General features: G+C 46.4%; 1 protein-coding gene across 2 annotated transcripts in view; it reads left to right on the forward strand.

Moving 5' to 3' along the window:
* Positions 1-15,150: 15,150 nt before the first annotated feature.
* B3GALT5 (beta-1,3-galactosyltransferase 5) overlaps positions 15,151-16,652 on the forward strand; it is a 52,442-nt gene continuing 50,940 nt past the window's right edge. The window contains exon 1 of one of the 2 annotated variants that reach the window (XM_002685109.6): positions 15,151-15,239. The gene's annotated coding sequence lies outside the window, so the exon portion shown is untranslated. The remainder of the gene's footprint in view (positions 15,240-16,652) is intronic. The other variant, XM_010801643.4, reaches the window with a different exon arrangement.

A 16,652-nucleotide genomic window follows, 5' to 3' on the forward strand; every position in this document is an offset into this window, starting at 1 on the left:
TTTTTTTCGTTGCAATGGTGAATATAATTGTTTCCTTAATTTCTCTTTCTGTTTTCTCATTGTTAGTGTATAGGAATGCAAGGGATTTCTGTGTGTTGATTTTATATCCTGCAACTTTACTATATACATTAATTAGCTCTTGTAATTTTCTGGTGGAGTCTTTAGGGTTTTCTATGTAGAGGATCATGTCATCTGCAAATAGTGAGAGTTTTACTTCTTTTCCAATCTGGATTCCTTTTATTTCTTCTTCTGCTCTGATCGCTGTGGCCAAAACTTCCAAAATTATGTTGAATAGTAGTGGTGAGAGTGGGCACCCTTGTCTTGTTCCTGACTTTAGGGGAAATGCTTTCAATTTTTCACCATTGAGGATAATGTTTGCTGTGGGTTTGTCATATATAGCTTTTATTATGTTGCGATATGTTCCTTCTATTCCTGCTTTCTGGAGGCTTTTTATCATAAATGGATGTTGAATTTTGTCAAAGGCTTTCTCTGCATCTATTGAGATAATCATATGGTTTTTATCTTTCAATTTGTTAATGGGGTGTATTACACTGATTGATCTGTGGATACTGAAGAATTCTTGCATCCCTGGGATAAAGCCCACCTGGTCATGATGTATGATTTTTTAAATATGTTGTTGGATTCTGATTGCTAGAATTTTGTTAAGGATTTTTGCATCTATGTTCATCAGTGATATTGGCCTGTAGTTTTCTCTTTTTGTGGCATCTTTGTCAGGTTTTGGTATTATGGTGATGGTGGCCTCATAGAATGAGTTTGGAAGTTTACCTTCCTCTGCAATTTTCTGGAAGAGTTTGAGTAGGATGGGTGTTAGCTCTTCTCTAAATTTTTGGTAGAATTCAGCTGTGAAGCCGTCTGGTTCTGGGCTTTTGTTTGCTGGAAGATTTCTGATTACAGCTCCAATTTCCATGCTTGTGATGGATCTGTTAAGATTTTCCATTTCTTCCTGGTTCAGTTTTGGAAAGTTGTACTTTCCTAAGAATTTGTCCATTTCTTCCAAGTTGTCCATTTTATTCGCAAATAGTTGCTGATAGTAGTCTCTTATGATCCTTTGTATTTCTGTGTTGTCTGTTGTGATTTCTCCATTTTCATTTCTAATTTTGTTGATTTGATTTTTCTCCCTTTGTTTCTTGATGAGTCTGGCTAATGGTTTGTCAATTTTATTTATCTTCTCAAGCTTTTAGCTTTGTTGATTTTTGCTATGGTCTCTTTTGTTCCTTTTGCATTTATTTCTGCCCTAATTTTTAAGATTTCTTTCCTTCTACTAACCCTGGGGTTCTTCACTTCTTCCTTTTCTAGTTGCTTTAGGCGTAGAGTTAGCTTATTTATCAGATTTTTTTTTCTTGTTTCTTGAGGTAAGCCTGTATTGCAATGAACCTTCCCCTTAGCACTGCTTTTACAGTGTCCCATAGGTTTTGTGTTGTTGTGTCCTCATTTTCATTCGTTTCTATGCATATTTGATTTTTTTTTGATTTCTTCTGTGATTTGTTGATTATTCAGCAGCGTGTTGTTCAGCCTCCATATGTTGGAATTCTTAGTAGTTTTTCTCCTGTTCAGTTCAGTCGCTCAGTCGTGTCCGACTATTTGTGACCCCATGTATCACAGCATGCCAAGCCTCCCTGTCCATCACCAACTCCCAGAGTTCACTCAGACTCATGTCCATCAAGTCAGTGACGCCATCCAGCCATCACATCCTCTGTCATCCCCTTCTCCACCTGCCCTCAATCCCTCCCAGCATCAGGGTCTTTTCCAATGAGTCAACTCTTTGCATGAGGTGGCCAAAGTACTTGAGTTTCAGCTTTAGCATCAGTCCTTACAAAGAATACCCAGGGCTGATCTCCTTCAGAATGGACTGGTTGGATCTCCTTGCAGTCCAAGGGACTCTCAAGAGTCTTCTCCAACACCACAGTTCAAAAGCATCAATTCTTCGGCACTCAGCCTTCTTCACAGTCCAACTCTCACATCCATACATGACCATAGGAAAAAACATAGCCTTGACTAGATGAACCTTTGTTGGCAAAGTAATGTCTCTGCTTTTGAATATGCTATCTAGGTTGGTCAGAACTTTCCTTCCAAGGAGTAAGCGTCTTTTAATTTCATGGCTGCAGTCACCATCTGCAGTGATTTTGGAGCCCAGAAAAATAAAGTCTGACAGTGTTTCCACTGTTTCTCCATCTATTTCCCATGAAGTGATAGGACCAGGTGCCGTGATCTTCGTTTTCTGAATGTTGAACTTTAATCCGACTTTTTCACTCTCCACTTTCACTTTCATCAAGAGGCTTTTTAGTTCCTCTTCACTTTCTGCCATAAGGGTGGTGTCATCTGCATAGCTGAGGTTATTGATATTTCTCCTGGAAATCTTGATTCCAGCTTGTTTCTTCCTGCCCAGCGTTTCTTATGATGTACTCTGCATAGAAGTTAAATAAACAGGGTGACAATATACAGCCTTGATGTACTCCTTTTCCTATTTGGAACCAGTCTGTTGTTCCATGTCCAGTTCTAACTGTTGCTTCCTCACCTGCATATAGATTTCTCAAGAGGCAGGTCAGGTGGTCTGGTATTCCCATCTCTTTCAGAATTTTCCACAGTTTATTGTGATCCACACAGTCAAAGGCTTTGGCATAGTCAATAAAGCAGAAGTAGATGTTTTTCTGGAACTCTCTTGCTTTTTCCATGATCCAGCGGATGTTGGCAATTTGATCTCTGGTTCCTCTGCCTTTTCTAATACCAGCCTGAACATCAGGAAGTTCACGGTTCACATATTGCTGAAGCCTGGCTTGGAGAATTTTGAGCATTACTTTACCAGCGTGTGAGATGAGTGCAATTGTGTGGTAGTTTGAGCATTGTTTGGCATTGCCTTTCTTTGGGATTGGAATGAAAACTGACCTTTTCCAGTCCTGTGGCCACTGCTGAGTTTTCCTAATTTGCTGGCATATTGAGTGCAGCACTTTCACGGCATCATCTTTCAGGATTTGAAAGAGCTCAACTGGAATTCCATCACCTCCACTAGCTTTTTCGTAGTGATGCTTTCTAAGGCCCACTTGACTTCACATTCTAGGATGTCTGGCTCTAGGTCAGTGGTTACACCATCGTGATTATATGGGTCATGAAGATCTTTTTTGTACAGTTCTTCTGTGTATTCTTGCCACCTCTTCTTAATATCTTCTGCTTCTGTTAGGTCCATACCATTTCTGTTCTTTATCAAGCCCATCTTTGCATGAAATATTCCCTTAGTATCTCTGATTTTCTTAAAGAGATGTCTAGTTTTTCCCATTCTGTTGTTTTCCTCTATTTCTTTGCACTGATTGCTGAAGAAGGCTTTCTTATCTCTTCTTGCTATTCTTTGGAACTCTGCATTCAGATGCTTATATCTTTCCTTTTCTCCTTTGCTTTTCGCTTCTCTTCTTTTCACAGCTATTTGTAAGGCCTATCCAGACAGTCATTTTGCTTTTTTGCATTTCTTTTCCACGGGGATGGTCTTGAACCCTGTCTCCTGTACAGTATCACGAACATCTGTCCATAGTTCATCAGGCACTCTATCTATCAGATCTAGGCCTGTAAATCTATTTCTCACTTCCACTATATAATCATAAGGGATTTTATTTAGGTCATACCTGAATGGTCTAGTGGTTTTCCCTACTTTCTTCAATTTAAGTCTGAATTTGGCAATAAGGAGTTCATGATCTGAGCCACAGTCAGCTCCCAGTCTTGTTTTTGCTGACTGTATAGAGCTTCTCCATCTTTGGCTGCAAAGAATATAATCAATCTGATTTCGGTGTTGACCATCTGGTGATGTCCATGTGTAGAGTCTTCTCTTTTGTTGTTGGAAGAGGGTGTTTGTTATGATCAGTGCATTTTCTTGCAAAACTCTATTAGTCTTTGCCCTGCTTCATTCCGTATTCCAAGGCCAAATTTGCCTGTCACTCCAGGTGTTCCTTGACTTCCTACTTTTGCATTCCAGTCCCCTATAATGAAAAGAACATCTTATTTTGGGTGTTAGTTCTAAAAGGTCTTGTAGGTCTTCATAGAACCGTTCAACTTCAGCTTCTTCAGTGTTACTGGTTGGGGCATAGACTTGGATTACTGTGATATTGAATGGTTTGCCTTGGAAACGAAAAGAGATCATTCTGTCTTTTTTGAGATTGCATCCAAGTACTGCATTTCGGACTCTTTTGTTGACCATGATGGCTACTCCATTTCTTCTGAGGGATTCCTGCCTGCAGTAGTAGATATAATGGTCATTTGAGTTAAATTCACCCATTCCAGTCTATTTTAGTTTGCTGATTCCTAGAATGTCGACATTCACTGTTGCCATCTCTTGTTTGACCACTTCCAATTTACCTTGATTCATGGACCTGACATTCCAGGTTCCTATGCAATATTGCTCTTTACAGCATCGGACCTTGCTTCTATCACCAGTCACATCCACAGCTGGGTATTCTTTTTGCTTTGGCTCCATCCCTTCATTATTTCTGGAGTTATTTCTCCACTGATCTCCAGTAGCATATTGGGCACCTACTGACCTGGGGAGTTTCTCCTTCAGTATCCTATCATTTTGCCTTTTCTTATTGTTCATGGGGTTCTCAAGGCAAGAATACTGAAGTGGTTTGCCATTCCCTTCTCCAGTGGACCACATTCTGTCAGATCTCTCCATCATGACCCGCCCATCTTGGGTTGTCCCACGGGCATGGCTTAGTTTCATTGGGTTAGACAAGGCTGTGGTCCTAGTGTGATTAGTTTGACTAGTTTTCTGTGAGTATGGTTTCAGTGTGTCTGCCCTCTGGTGCCCTCTTGCAACACCCATCATCTTACTTGGGTTTCTCTTACCTTGGGCGTAGGGTATCTCGTCACGGCTACTCTAGCAAATCGCAGCCCCTGCTCCTTACCTTGGACGAGGGGTATCTCCTCACCACCTCCCTTTCTGACCTTCAACGTGAGCTAGCTCCTCTAGGTCCTCCTGCGCCCCCGCAGCCACAGCTCCTTGGACGTGGGGTTGCTCCTCCTGGCCGCCGCCCCTGACCTCGGACGTGGGGTAACTCCTCTTGGCCTCTGCCCTTCGGGCATGGGGTCCTCCCGGCTTCTGCCCCTGACCTCAGACATGGGGTAGCTCCTCTCGGCCGCACTTAGTGCGCCAGTCATCGCAGCCGCCTGGATTGAGATTTAATCTTACTGCATTGTGGTCAGAAGAGATGCTTGGAATGATTTCAATTTTTTTGAATTTACAAGGCTAGATATATGGCCCAGGATCTGATCTATCCTGAAGAAGGTTCCATGTGCACTTGAGAAAAAGGTGAAATTCATTGTTTTGGGTGAAATGTCCTATAGATATCAGTTAGGTCTAACTGGTCTACTGTATCATTTAAAGTTTGTGTTTCCTTGTTAATTTTCTGTTTAGTTGATCTATCCAGAGGTGTGAATGGGGTAGTAAAGTCTCCCACTATTACTGTGTTATTATTATTTTCCCCTTTCATACTTGTTAGCATTTGTCTTACATATTGCGGTGCTCCTATGTTGGGTGCATATATATTTATAATTGTTATATCTTCTTCTTGGATTGATCCTTTGATCATTATGTAGTGTCCTTCTTTGACTCTTTTTATGGCCTTTGTTTTAAAGTCTATTTTATCTGATATGAGTATTGCTATTCCTGCTTTCTTTTGGCTTCTATTTGCGTGGAATATCTTTTTCCAGCCCTTCACTTTCAGTCTGTATGTGTCCCTTGTTTCAAAGTGGGTCTCTTGTAGACAACATATATAGGGGTCTTGTTTTTGTATCCATTCAGCAAGTCTTTGTCTTTTGGTTGAGGCATTCAATCCATTTACATTTAAGGTAATTATTGATAAGTATGATCCTGTTGCCATTTACTTTATTGTTTTGGGTTCAAGTTTATACACCCTTTCTGTGTTTCCTGTCTAGAGAAGATCCTTTAGCATTTGTTGGAGAGCTGGTTTGGTGGTGCTGAATTCTCTCAGCTTTTGCTTATTTGTAAAGCTTTTGATTTGAATGAGATCCTTGCTGGGTACAGTAATCTGGGCTTAGGTTATTTTCTTTCATCACTTTAAGTATGTCTTACCATTCCCTTCTGGCCTGAAGAGTTTCTATTGAAAGATCAGCTGTTATCCTTATGGGAATCCCCTTGTGTGTTATTTGTTGTGTTTCCCTTGTGGCTTTTAATATTTGTTCTTCGTGTTTGACCTTTGTTAATTTGATTAATATGTGTCTTGGGGTGTTTTGCCTTTGGTTTATCCTGTTTGGGACACTCTAGGTTTTTTGGACTTGGCTGACTATTTCCTTCCCCATTTTAGGGAAGTTTTCAACTATTATCTCAAGTATTTTCTCATGGCCTTCCTTTTTGTCTTCTTCTTCTGGGACTCCTATGATTTGAATGTTGGGGCATTTAACATTGTCCCAGAGGTCTCTGAGGTTGTCCTCATTTCTTTTAATTCTTTTTTCTTTTTTCCTCTCTGTTTCATTTATTTTTACCATTCTATCTTCTACCTCACTAATCCTATCTTCTGCCTCCGTTATTCTACTGTTGGTTCCCTCCAGAGCGTTTTTGATCTCATTTATTGCATTATTCATTATATATTGACTCTTTTTTATTTCTTCTAGGTCCTAGTTAAACCTTTCTTGCATCTTCCCGATCTTGTTTCCAGGCTATTTATCTGTAACTCCATTTTGTTTTCAAGATTTTGGATCATTTTCACTATCATTATTTGGAATTCTTTATCAGGTAGATTCCCTATCTCTTCCTTTTTTATTTGGTTTGGTGGTCATTTATCCTATTCTTTTACCGGCTGGGTATTTCTCTGCCTTTTCATCTTGTTTATATTGCTGTGTTTAGTGTGGCCTTTCCGTATTCTGGCAGTTTGTAGTTCCTTTTTATTGTGGAGGTTCCTTGCTGTGGGTGGGGTTGGACGTATGGCTTGTCGAGGTTTCCTGGTCAGGGAAGCTTGTGTCAGTGTTCTAGTGGGGGAGCTGTATTTCTTCTGTCTGGAGTGCAATGAAGTGTCCAGTAATGAGATTTGAAATGTCAGTGGGTTTGGTGTGACTTTGGGCAGCCTGTATATTGAAGCTCAGGGCTATGTTCCTGGGTTATTGAAGAATTTGCATGGTATGTCTTGCTCTGGAACTTTTTGGCCTTTGGGTTGTGCTTGGTTTCAGTGTAGGTATGGAGGCATTTGATGAGCTCCTATCAGTTAATGTTCCCTGGAGTCAGGAATTCTCTGGTGTCGTCAAGATTTGGACTTAAGCCTCCTGCTTCTGGTTTTCAGTCTTATTCTTACAGTAGCCTCAAGACTTCTCCATCTATACAGCACCGATGATAAAACATCTAGGTTAATGATGAAAAGTTTCTCCACAGTGAGGGACACCCAGAGAGATACACAGAGTTACATGGAGAAGAGAAGAGGGAAGAGGGAGATAGAGGTGACCAGGAGGAGAAGAGGGGGAATCAAAGGGGAGAGAGCAATCTAGCCAGTAATCACTTCCCTGTGTGCTCTCCACCATCTGGATCCCTCAGAGATGTTCACGGAGTTACACAGAGAGGAAAAGAGGGAGGAAGGAACCAGAGGTGGCCAGGAGGATAAAAGGGGGAATCAAAAGGAGAGAGAGAGATCCAGCCGGTAATCAGTTCCCTAGGTTTTCTCCACAACCTGGAACACACAAAGAGATTCACAGAGTTGGGTAGAGAAGAGAAAGGGGAGGGAGGAGATAGAGGTGACCTGGTGGAGAAAAAGGAGACTCCAAAGGGGGAGAGAGCAGTCAAGCCAGTGATCTTGCTCCCAAGTAAAAATGGGTACTGAAGACTGGGTTCTTAAAGGTACAAAATTGATAAAAAATACCAAAAAGCAAAGATTACAAATCTAGCATAGAGGTTAGATTCTCAAAAATACAGTATTAAAGGAAAAAAACAAAGTCACAAAAATTATAATATATATATATATATATATATATATATATATATATATATATATGAAGTTTGCTTTAAAAATTGGGTCTTTTTTTTTGCAAAGTAATGGTAGGTTATAAGAATAAAAATTAAAGGAGTAATAGAGGACTTAAAAATAAAAAAAATTTTTTAATTAAAAAAATGATAATAGAAAAAATATATCTAGGACTTTCTCTGGAGTTTTTGTGGACAGTGTGGGGTCAGTTCATTTTCAGATAGTTCCTTGATCTGGCTTTACACTTCTCAAGATCTATAGGCCCCTTCCTATGTAGTCAGTGCTAACTGCAGGGTTTTAATCCTTTGCACCTGTCACTTCCAAAGCGGTTCCCTCTGTTTATTTTAGCTTCTTCTGTTTGCTGGCCTCTTCAGTGTCTAATTTCCACCCTGGCACAAGGGGGTGGTGGTGGTCACTTTTTTAGGCTCACTTGTTCAGTCATGCTATGGGGATGGAGGAACACTGCAAACAAATATCACTGGCATGTGTGGGGAGTGCTCCCAGTGTCTCGGCAACACTGGGTTTGCCCCTGCTCACGGCGTGTGTGCTTTCCCAGTCAGCACTGCTCAGGCTCTAGGTTGCTCTGGCGGGAACTGTCTGAGGCTGGCCCTGGGTTGTATGTACTTCCCAGGTCTAAGCCACTCAGGTTCAGGTACTAGGGTACTCCACAAAGGCACAGACTCAGTTGGGCCTGAGTTTTGTGCCCTTCCCAGGTCCGAGCAGCTCAGGTGACAAGGTGCTTGGCGAGCGTGGTCACTGCGACTTATTGCCTCCCCCGTCCCTGCTGCCCGGTTTTCTGGGTGTATAACCAGTGCACCTTCTCAGGTGTGCTGTTTGTCTCTCCTGGGGAGCTGATCTCTGGCTGCAACCCTCCTGGCAGATGTTGACGGTTCAGAATCCCAAGGAGTCTTGGTTAGCAATGAAGCCTGCTTGCAGTTTGGTAGATCATGCCTCTCTGGGGCTGCGATTGCCCCTTCCAGCTCTGGCTGCCCTCGCCTGCCTGTCTCTGGTGGGGGATGGGCCAGTCTGTAGCTGGCTAGCTCTGCTCAGTCCTTTGTTCTGTGAGCGGGCCTGGCAGTGTCTTCAGTTCAGTTCAGTCGCTCAGTCGTGTCCGACTCTTTGCGATCCCATGAATCGCAGCATGCCAGGCCTCCCTGTCCATCACAAACTCCCAGAGTTCACTCAGACTCACGTCCATCGAGTCAGTGAGGCCATCCAGCCATCTCATCCTCTGTAGTCCCCTTCTCCTCCTGCCCCCAATCCCTCCCAGCATCAGAGTCTTTTCCAATGAGTCAACTCTTCGCATGAGGTAGCCAAAGTACTGGAGTTTCAGCTTTAGCATCATTCCTTCCAAAGAAATCCCAGGGCTGATCTCCTTCAGAATGGACTGGTTGGATCTCCTTGCAGTCCAAGGGACTCTCAAGAGTCTTCCCCAACACCACAGTTCAAAAGCATCAATTCTTTGGTGCTCAGCTTTCTTCACAGTCCAACTCTCACAGCCATACATGACTACTGGAGAAACCATAGCCTTGACTAACTGGCCCTTTGTTGGCAAAGTAATGTCTCTGCTTTTGAATATGTTATCTAGGTTGGTCATAACTTTTCTTCCAAGGAGTAAGCGTCTTTTAGTTTCATGGCTGCAGTCACCATCTGCAGTGATTTTGGAGCCCCCTAAAAATAAAGTCTGACACTGTTTCCACTGTTTTCCCATTTATTTCCCATGAAGTGATGGGACAAGATGCCATGGGTTAGGGCTTTTGGCAGGATAGCTATCCCACAGTCTGAGTTGCTATCTCAAGCTAGTTCACTCAGATTGCCCTCGCGGCATTCAGACCTTTACCCTAAGCAATGCAGCCCACCCCTCCCTGTCCAACCCCTGCTTGCTAGTGGCGGATGCAAGCGTCTCCACTGCTTCTCTGCTGGGAGTTGCCTTTAGGCACATAATCTGTGGGTTTTAATTATTTATTTATTTTTCCTCCTGGTTATGTTGCCCTCTGAGGTTCCAAGGCTCACCACAGACTCACAGGTGAGAGTGTTTCCTGGTGTTTGGAAACTTCTCTCTTTTTTAAGACTCCCTTCCCAGGATGGATCTCTGTCCCTACCTCTTTTCCTCCCTTTTTATCTTTTATATTTTGTCCTACCTCCTTTTGAAGACAATGGGCTGCCTTTCTGGGTGCCTGATGTCCTCTGCCAGCATTCAGAAGTTGTTTTGTGGAATTTGCTCAGTGTTCAAATGTTCTTTCGTTGAATTTGTGGGGGAGAAAGTGGTCTCCCCGTCCTATTCCTCCGCCATCTTAGGACCGCTTCCCTCCTGGTTAGGTTTAGATGTTCCAGCATTCACTGGAGATGTCCAGGGGAGCATGTCCCTGTGTGAATGATGTGCACTATGTTGAGAAGTCAGTATGGTCAGAAGTTAGCATACAGCATGAAAGTAAGTGTTAATTGTTCTGTCCTGCCTGACTCTTTGCAACCCTATGGACTATTACCCACCAGGTTCCTCTGTCCATGGGGATTCTCCAGGCAAGAATACTGGGGTGGGTAGCCATTCCCTTCTCCAGGGGAACTTCCCGACCCAGGGATCGAACCCCAGTCTCTTGCATTGCAGGCAGATTCTTCACCGTCTAAGCCACCATGGTAGCCCAGTATACAGCATAATAATGTGTACTATGCAGAGAAGTTAGAGCTGACTCTCAACAGCTGAAAGTCCAAGGGGTCATTTTTTAAGAGTTCTTGGGTTTCTTATGTGTCATAAAACTTCATTGTTCTGGAATAATCCCCTCAATAAAATACTTACATGAAAGTACAAAATACAGAATATACTGATGCAGGTTTATATACACTCTGGCCATGCCCTGAGGGCTGAAGCACTCTATTTTTTCTGAGGTGGCTGGGGTCATCCAAACTCAGCCCTCCTCCCTAACCTGACCTAGCTAACTCTAACCCTCTCTAGCTGAAAGATTGTCTCTGTGGTGCCCCTCAGAGTGTGAAGCTCTTTATTATTTGGGAGGTGTGGTCCTATCTATTTATAGGAATGAGCAGCCACACTTATTCCAATCTGTAGGGCCATAGCTTTGTCTTCTTAGGACCACATGGGCCAACCTGGCTCTAGCCAGAATCTCCTCACCATCTCTTGTATTGGCAGGTGGGTTCTTTACCACTAGTTCCACCTGGGGAGCCAACATACACCAAACTCTGAGCTAATTTCAGCCACTTTCTCTGAGCTCAGAATATCAGTTCCCAAACCCTTCACCTTGGTCCATGAGAACCTTATTTAAGGCTTCAGGAAACTGCTGATGGCCTGAGAAACCTCACTGGCTCAGTCATTCTAATTGGTAGTGAATTCCCTGGGAGCACCATTTTTCAAGCTTCAAAGAACTTCTAATCAGCTCTCTAATTTGCATGAGGGCCCAGGGACCATCCCACGGATGCTGGTTCCACCAGCTTCTTGAACTAGATGTGCAGGACTCCTTGCTGGCAGCTCTTCTCTAACACAAATGAGAAGTAGGCAACACACCCACCTCCTGTGATCACCAATGAAGGGAAGGATCTTTCCATGCCTCCCACAACACCTGAGACCCAACCTAACAGCATAAGGGGAGTTTTCTCCATCACTCCAGCCCCTCTGCACTCTCTGCCCTTGGTCCCTCCTCCCACCTGTCTATCCAGCAAGTATGGTTCAAGCATCCACTCTGTGCCAGGGTGAACTTGTGCTGGGGATGTGCTGGCCTGCCCTGAAGTCCCTGAGGTTCTGGAAGGGGAGACAAGCACACACAAGGGAGCAGATGGTCTTGGCAGTGCCAAGGGGCAGAAGGGTAGAGTCATGTGATAGGGAGTGATGAAGGTGGAGCATGTGGGCACTAGTGGTATTCAGGGGAGGCCTGTCTGGTAGGTGGTACCCAAGTAGGATCTGAGTAAAGCCCGGGAGAGTCCCAGGGATATCTGGAGGAGGAACATTCCAGACAGAGGGAAGAGGAGGGGCCCAGACCCTGTCGTGGGAGTGAGCTTGACCTGATCAAGAGACACAGGAAGTCGACTTTGGCCAGAGTCCCCACTCCACATGTAGTGAAGCCTTCCAGTCTAAGAAACGGCCCTTTTCCATGGGGCCATCACTGATAAACGTCTTCTGTAGGATCTGTGGGGTGCTGGGTTCCCTACCTTCCTATTAGAGCAGTGCTTTGCAATTAGGGGCAACTTTGCTTCCTTTGGGACACGAACCAGTGTCTGGAGACAGGTGTGTGTGTGTGTGTGTGTGTGTATTCGCACACACACCAGCATGCCTGGCAATGCCTGGCATCTAGTGGGGAGAGGCCAGGTTTCCTGCTAAATACCCCACAACACACAGGATGGTCCCCACAGCAGAGTTCTCTGAGCCAAAGTGTCCACTGCGCCGGGGTTGGGCGCTCTGGTTTGGGTCCGGATGGCCTGGGACTGGCAGTCACGTCCCTGGTGCAGAGAGGAGTGGAGGCGGGGGTGGGGGGTGGACACAGTGCCAGAGATGCCTCTGCTTCAGCGAAACCCTTTCTTCAAGTGGAGCGTAGTGCACTGCACTTACGGCGGGGTGGGGGAAGGGCGGAGGGGGAATCCACCCCAGGGTGACAGGCACAGCAGCCAGAATCCCCCACCTTCCCCCCACCCCCCTCGCCCCTCCTGGAGCTCAGCAAACACCAGCTAGCGTCAGGGCCTCAGCCAGGGGGAACTGGGATCCATCCAGAAGGTGGTGCTTCCCCTTTCCGGACAGGTGTGTCCAATGCTACGCGATTTGTGTACACAGACCACAGTCACCACGTGGTAGTGCTGAGCCACCGAGAGGCAAATTCCAGTCTCAGCCTTCGCTCTGCTTTTTCAGCATTCTCATCTCAGGGGAACACTGGCCTCCACCCCGGGTTCCATGTCCCCAGGCCCTTTTCTCTAGGTCCTGGACTTTCCTTGCTCCGCCGCACACCCCCTCCCCACGCCCTCAAGATTAAAATACATCTGCTCCATGTCACGGTCCCTCGGGATACCAGAAGCGAAGCCCTGAGCCCACGGAGCTGAGGTGTCTGTGACTTGGTACCCACGTTCAGAAAAAGGAGCGCGAGATTGGGAGGGACTTGGCTGAGGAAGCGAGAAAGAGAGAGAGAGAGAGGGAGGAGAGGGGTCCCTGGGGAGACCAGGCTTCACCTCGCTCACCCGTTACGCTCTGCCCGCCCCACCTAACCGCTGTGGAGCCTGCGTCCGCCTGGTCTTGCGGGATGAAAAGCGCTCAGCTGTGAGGCAGTTTGGTTACCCCAGGGAACAAGCGGTATCCACCGAGGGCTGTGCAGGAGCGCGGGGGAGGCGGGTAATCGCATCACCCTGACACTAGTGCTGACTCTCATCTGATCAGCCTCTTCCCCGGGGGTCCGCCTGCCACCCACAGCTCCGCCCACTGGATCCCGGGAGCCACTTCCTTTCTCTGCAAGCCCGCAACAGCGGTTCCGCGCATCTTAGGCTTTGGCGCTGCAGCTCACTAAGTATTCGGGGGTCTTCTTCCTCCCTTCCCCCCACGAGAGCTCACTTCATCTTTGCGCCAGAACGATCACGATAACCGTGGCGAAATAAGGCCTGACAGTCTTCCGGGGTTATGGCAGATACGAGCTTAAGGAAGAGCAGTCAGTTCATTTGGCCTGCTGTAGGGCCTGAGCATTGGGAATTAGAAAACTTTCCCACGCAATTTTACTGTGAGGCCAGGGTTGACAACCCCTGAATTGGATGATCATGGACAAGTCCCCCGTTCTTAAAACAAACAAACAAACAAACAAAAAAAGCGAAAGCAGCTCAGTCTTGTCCGACTCTTTGCGACCCCATGGACTATACAGTCCATGGAATTCTCCAGGCCAGAATACTGAGTGGGTAGCCTTTCCCTTCTCCAGAGAATCTTCCCAACCCAGGGATCGAACCCACGTCTCCTGCATTGTAGGTGGATTCTTTACCAGCTGAGCCTCAAGGGAACATACATGTATATTTTTGTACATGAATATCTGTCTGTCTATATTTTCTCTGCCAGAGACAGCTGGGGTCCCCTAGGCACCTTCTCATTCATCTGATCCCTTTCGCGCTCCCCATAGACTGTAGCCTGCCAGACTCCTCTCTCCATGGGATTCTCCAGGCAATGATATTGGAGTGGGTTGCCATGCCCTTCTCCAGCGGATTTTCCTGACCCAGGGATTGAACCTGCAGCTCCTGCATTGGCAGGTGGACTCTTTACCACTGAGCCACCTGGGAAGCCCACATGAGTATCTATCTGTCTATATTTTCCCTGTCAGAGAGAGCTGGGGTCTCCCAGGCACCTTCTCATCCATCTGACCCCCTTCACGCTTCCTAACTTCCCAGCGCCTCAGTTTCCTCATCTGTTAAGTGGGAACAGTGCCTACTTCACTCGGCGGTCCTAAGGATTAAACAGCCCCCGTAACTTGTCCTTCTGTTATCTGACCTCGAATCTGCCCATCACCAAACGGCTCTGAAAATGGCATCTCTTTTCTGAAAGAGCGGAGGCCCTCCTTGAGGCATCTGGGGTTTGGGGAAGCGCGGGACCGCGGGGCCTTCCCGCACAGAGGGTGTTTTGGTTTTTTCGAAGTTAACTTCGGGACCGTTTCCATGGTGGGCAGGGAGAGAAACTCAAGGCTCCCCTCTCCCCTCAAGGTATGTGTGTGTGGGGGGGGGGGAGGGGCGGGGGGGGAGGGGGCGGGGGGGGAGGGGGCGGGGGGGGGTTCTGCTGGAGAAGGAAATGGCAACCCGCTTCAGTATTCTTGCCTGGGAAATCCCATGGACAGAGGAGCCTGGCGGGCTACAGTCCCTGGGCTCCCAAAGAGTTGGACACGACTGAGCGACTAAACAATAACAACAACAACAGCAACGGGAATTTGAACAAACTCCACCGCCCTGAATGTCCGGTGCTGCGCGAAAGATGCTCTTCCGCTGGGGGGCCACCAAAGCGGAACAGCGCAGACGGTGCCTGCCGCCTCCCCTGGCGCTGGGCGTCGGGGTCAAGTCACCTCCCGGAGCCCCGCGCGGGGCACTGGTGGGGACTCGGGGGGCCCAGCCATCCCCAGCAGCAGCGCCCCGAGTCCCCGCCCGCCTGCCGGCTCCTCACCTATCAGATTTCCTGTGCGCACCGCGCGCCGCTCCTCCCACCTCCTAAAGGCCAGCGCAAGGGACCGCCGCGCTCAGTCAGGACCCAGCTACTCAAGGGACGGCGCAATGCGGCTCTGAGCTCGGGCATCGGTACGGCCCCGCGCAGGGAGTGCGGGGCGCGCGGTGAGGCCCGGCGGAGCGGCGTGTGGCGCGGGCGGTGCGCGGGCGCGAGACATGCAGCCCCTGGGGACCTGGAGGCGGGGGCGCGGGCCCGGTGCACTTCTGAGGCTCACCTAGCCTACTAGGGGCTTGACTTCTCTCTTTCTGCTTTGTAAATTAAGGAAATGGTTACAAGACCAGATTTGACCAAACTTGGTCTGTAACAGTGTACTCATTTAAAAAAAATCTACCCCCCCTTTTTTTTTTCTGGTTGTTGTTGTTTTGTTGTTGAGAAGTTCTAACCTATTAGCAGATTTCTGTTATACAACATAGTGTTATCAACTGTCTTCATCCCCGGTGGTTCAGACGGTAATCTGCCTGCAGTGTAGGAGACCCAGGTTTAATCCCTGGGTCCGGCAGATCCCCTGGAGAAGGAAATGGCAACCCACTCCAGTATTCTTGCCTGGAGAATTCCACGACAGAGGAACCTGGTTGGCTACAGTCCATGGGGTCGCTATTGCCGCCTTGCTATAAACATTAGGTTGTCAGAAACACTAGTTCCTTCACCGCTCTAGCTCCTGGCAACCATTCTTCTACTGTTTCTATGATTTCCACTTTGTTTTTTAAAAATTAAGATTCCACATATAAGTGATACCAGGTAATATTGGCAGCGCTTGTCTTTCTGTGGCTAACTTCACTTAGCATAATGCCCTCTTGGGTCATCCATGGTGTTACAGAGGGCAGGATTTTTTCCCCCTTTTTTAAGGCTGACAGCATGGAATGTCTGTATATCTTTATCTATATCCATATATACACATAAATATAGCATTTCCTTTATCTGTTTGCCTGTCCACACTAAGATTGTGTCTGTACCTTGGCTCTTGTGAATAATGCTGCAGTGAGCACTGGAGTACAGTTAGATCTTTGAGATGATGTTTTCGTTTCCTTTAGGTTTTATTCTCAGAGATGGAATTGCTGGATCCTATGGTAGTTCTGATTTCTTAAGGAACCTCCACACTGTTTTCCACAGTGGCTGCACCAGTTTGCATTTCCATGAACAGTACACGTGTTCTATTACTTTTTTCTCCACATGCTCGAGGACATTGTTATCTCTTGTTCTTTTGATAATAAGCATCCTAACAGGTGTGAGGTGATGGCTCCATTGTGGTTCTGATTTGCATTGCCCTGATGATTACAGTTTTTGAGCACATTTTCACATACCTGTTGGCCATAAGTATGTCCTCTTGGGAAGAAAGATTCCTTGCCTTTTGCCCATGTTTAAATTGGATGCTTTGTTTATTTCTTGTTATTGATAACTAGAGGAGGAAATGGCAACCCACTCCAGTATTCCTGCCTGCAGAGTCCCATGGACAGAGGAGCCTGGTGGGCTACAGTGCATGGGATTGCAAAGAGTCGGATAGGACTGAGAGACTGAGC

Source organism: Bos taurus, chromosome 1 (assembly GCF_002263795.3).
Source record: "Bos taurus isolate L1 Dominette 01449 registration number 42190680 breed Hereford chromosome 1, ARS-UCD2.0, whole genome shotgun sequence".
Classification (NCBI taxonomy): domain Eukaryota; kingdom Metazoa; phylum Chordata; class Mammalia; order Artiodactyla; family Bovidae; genus Bos; species Bos taurus.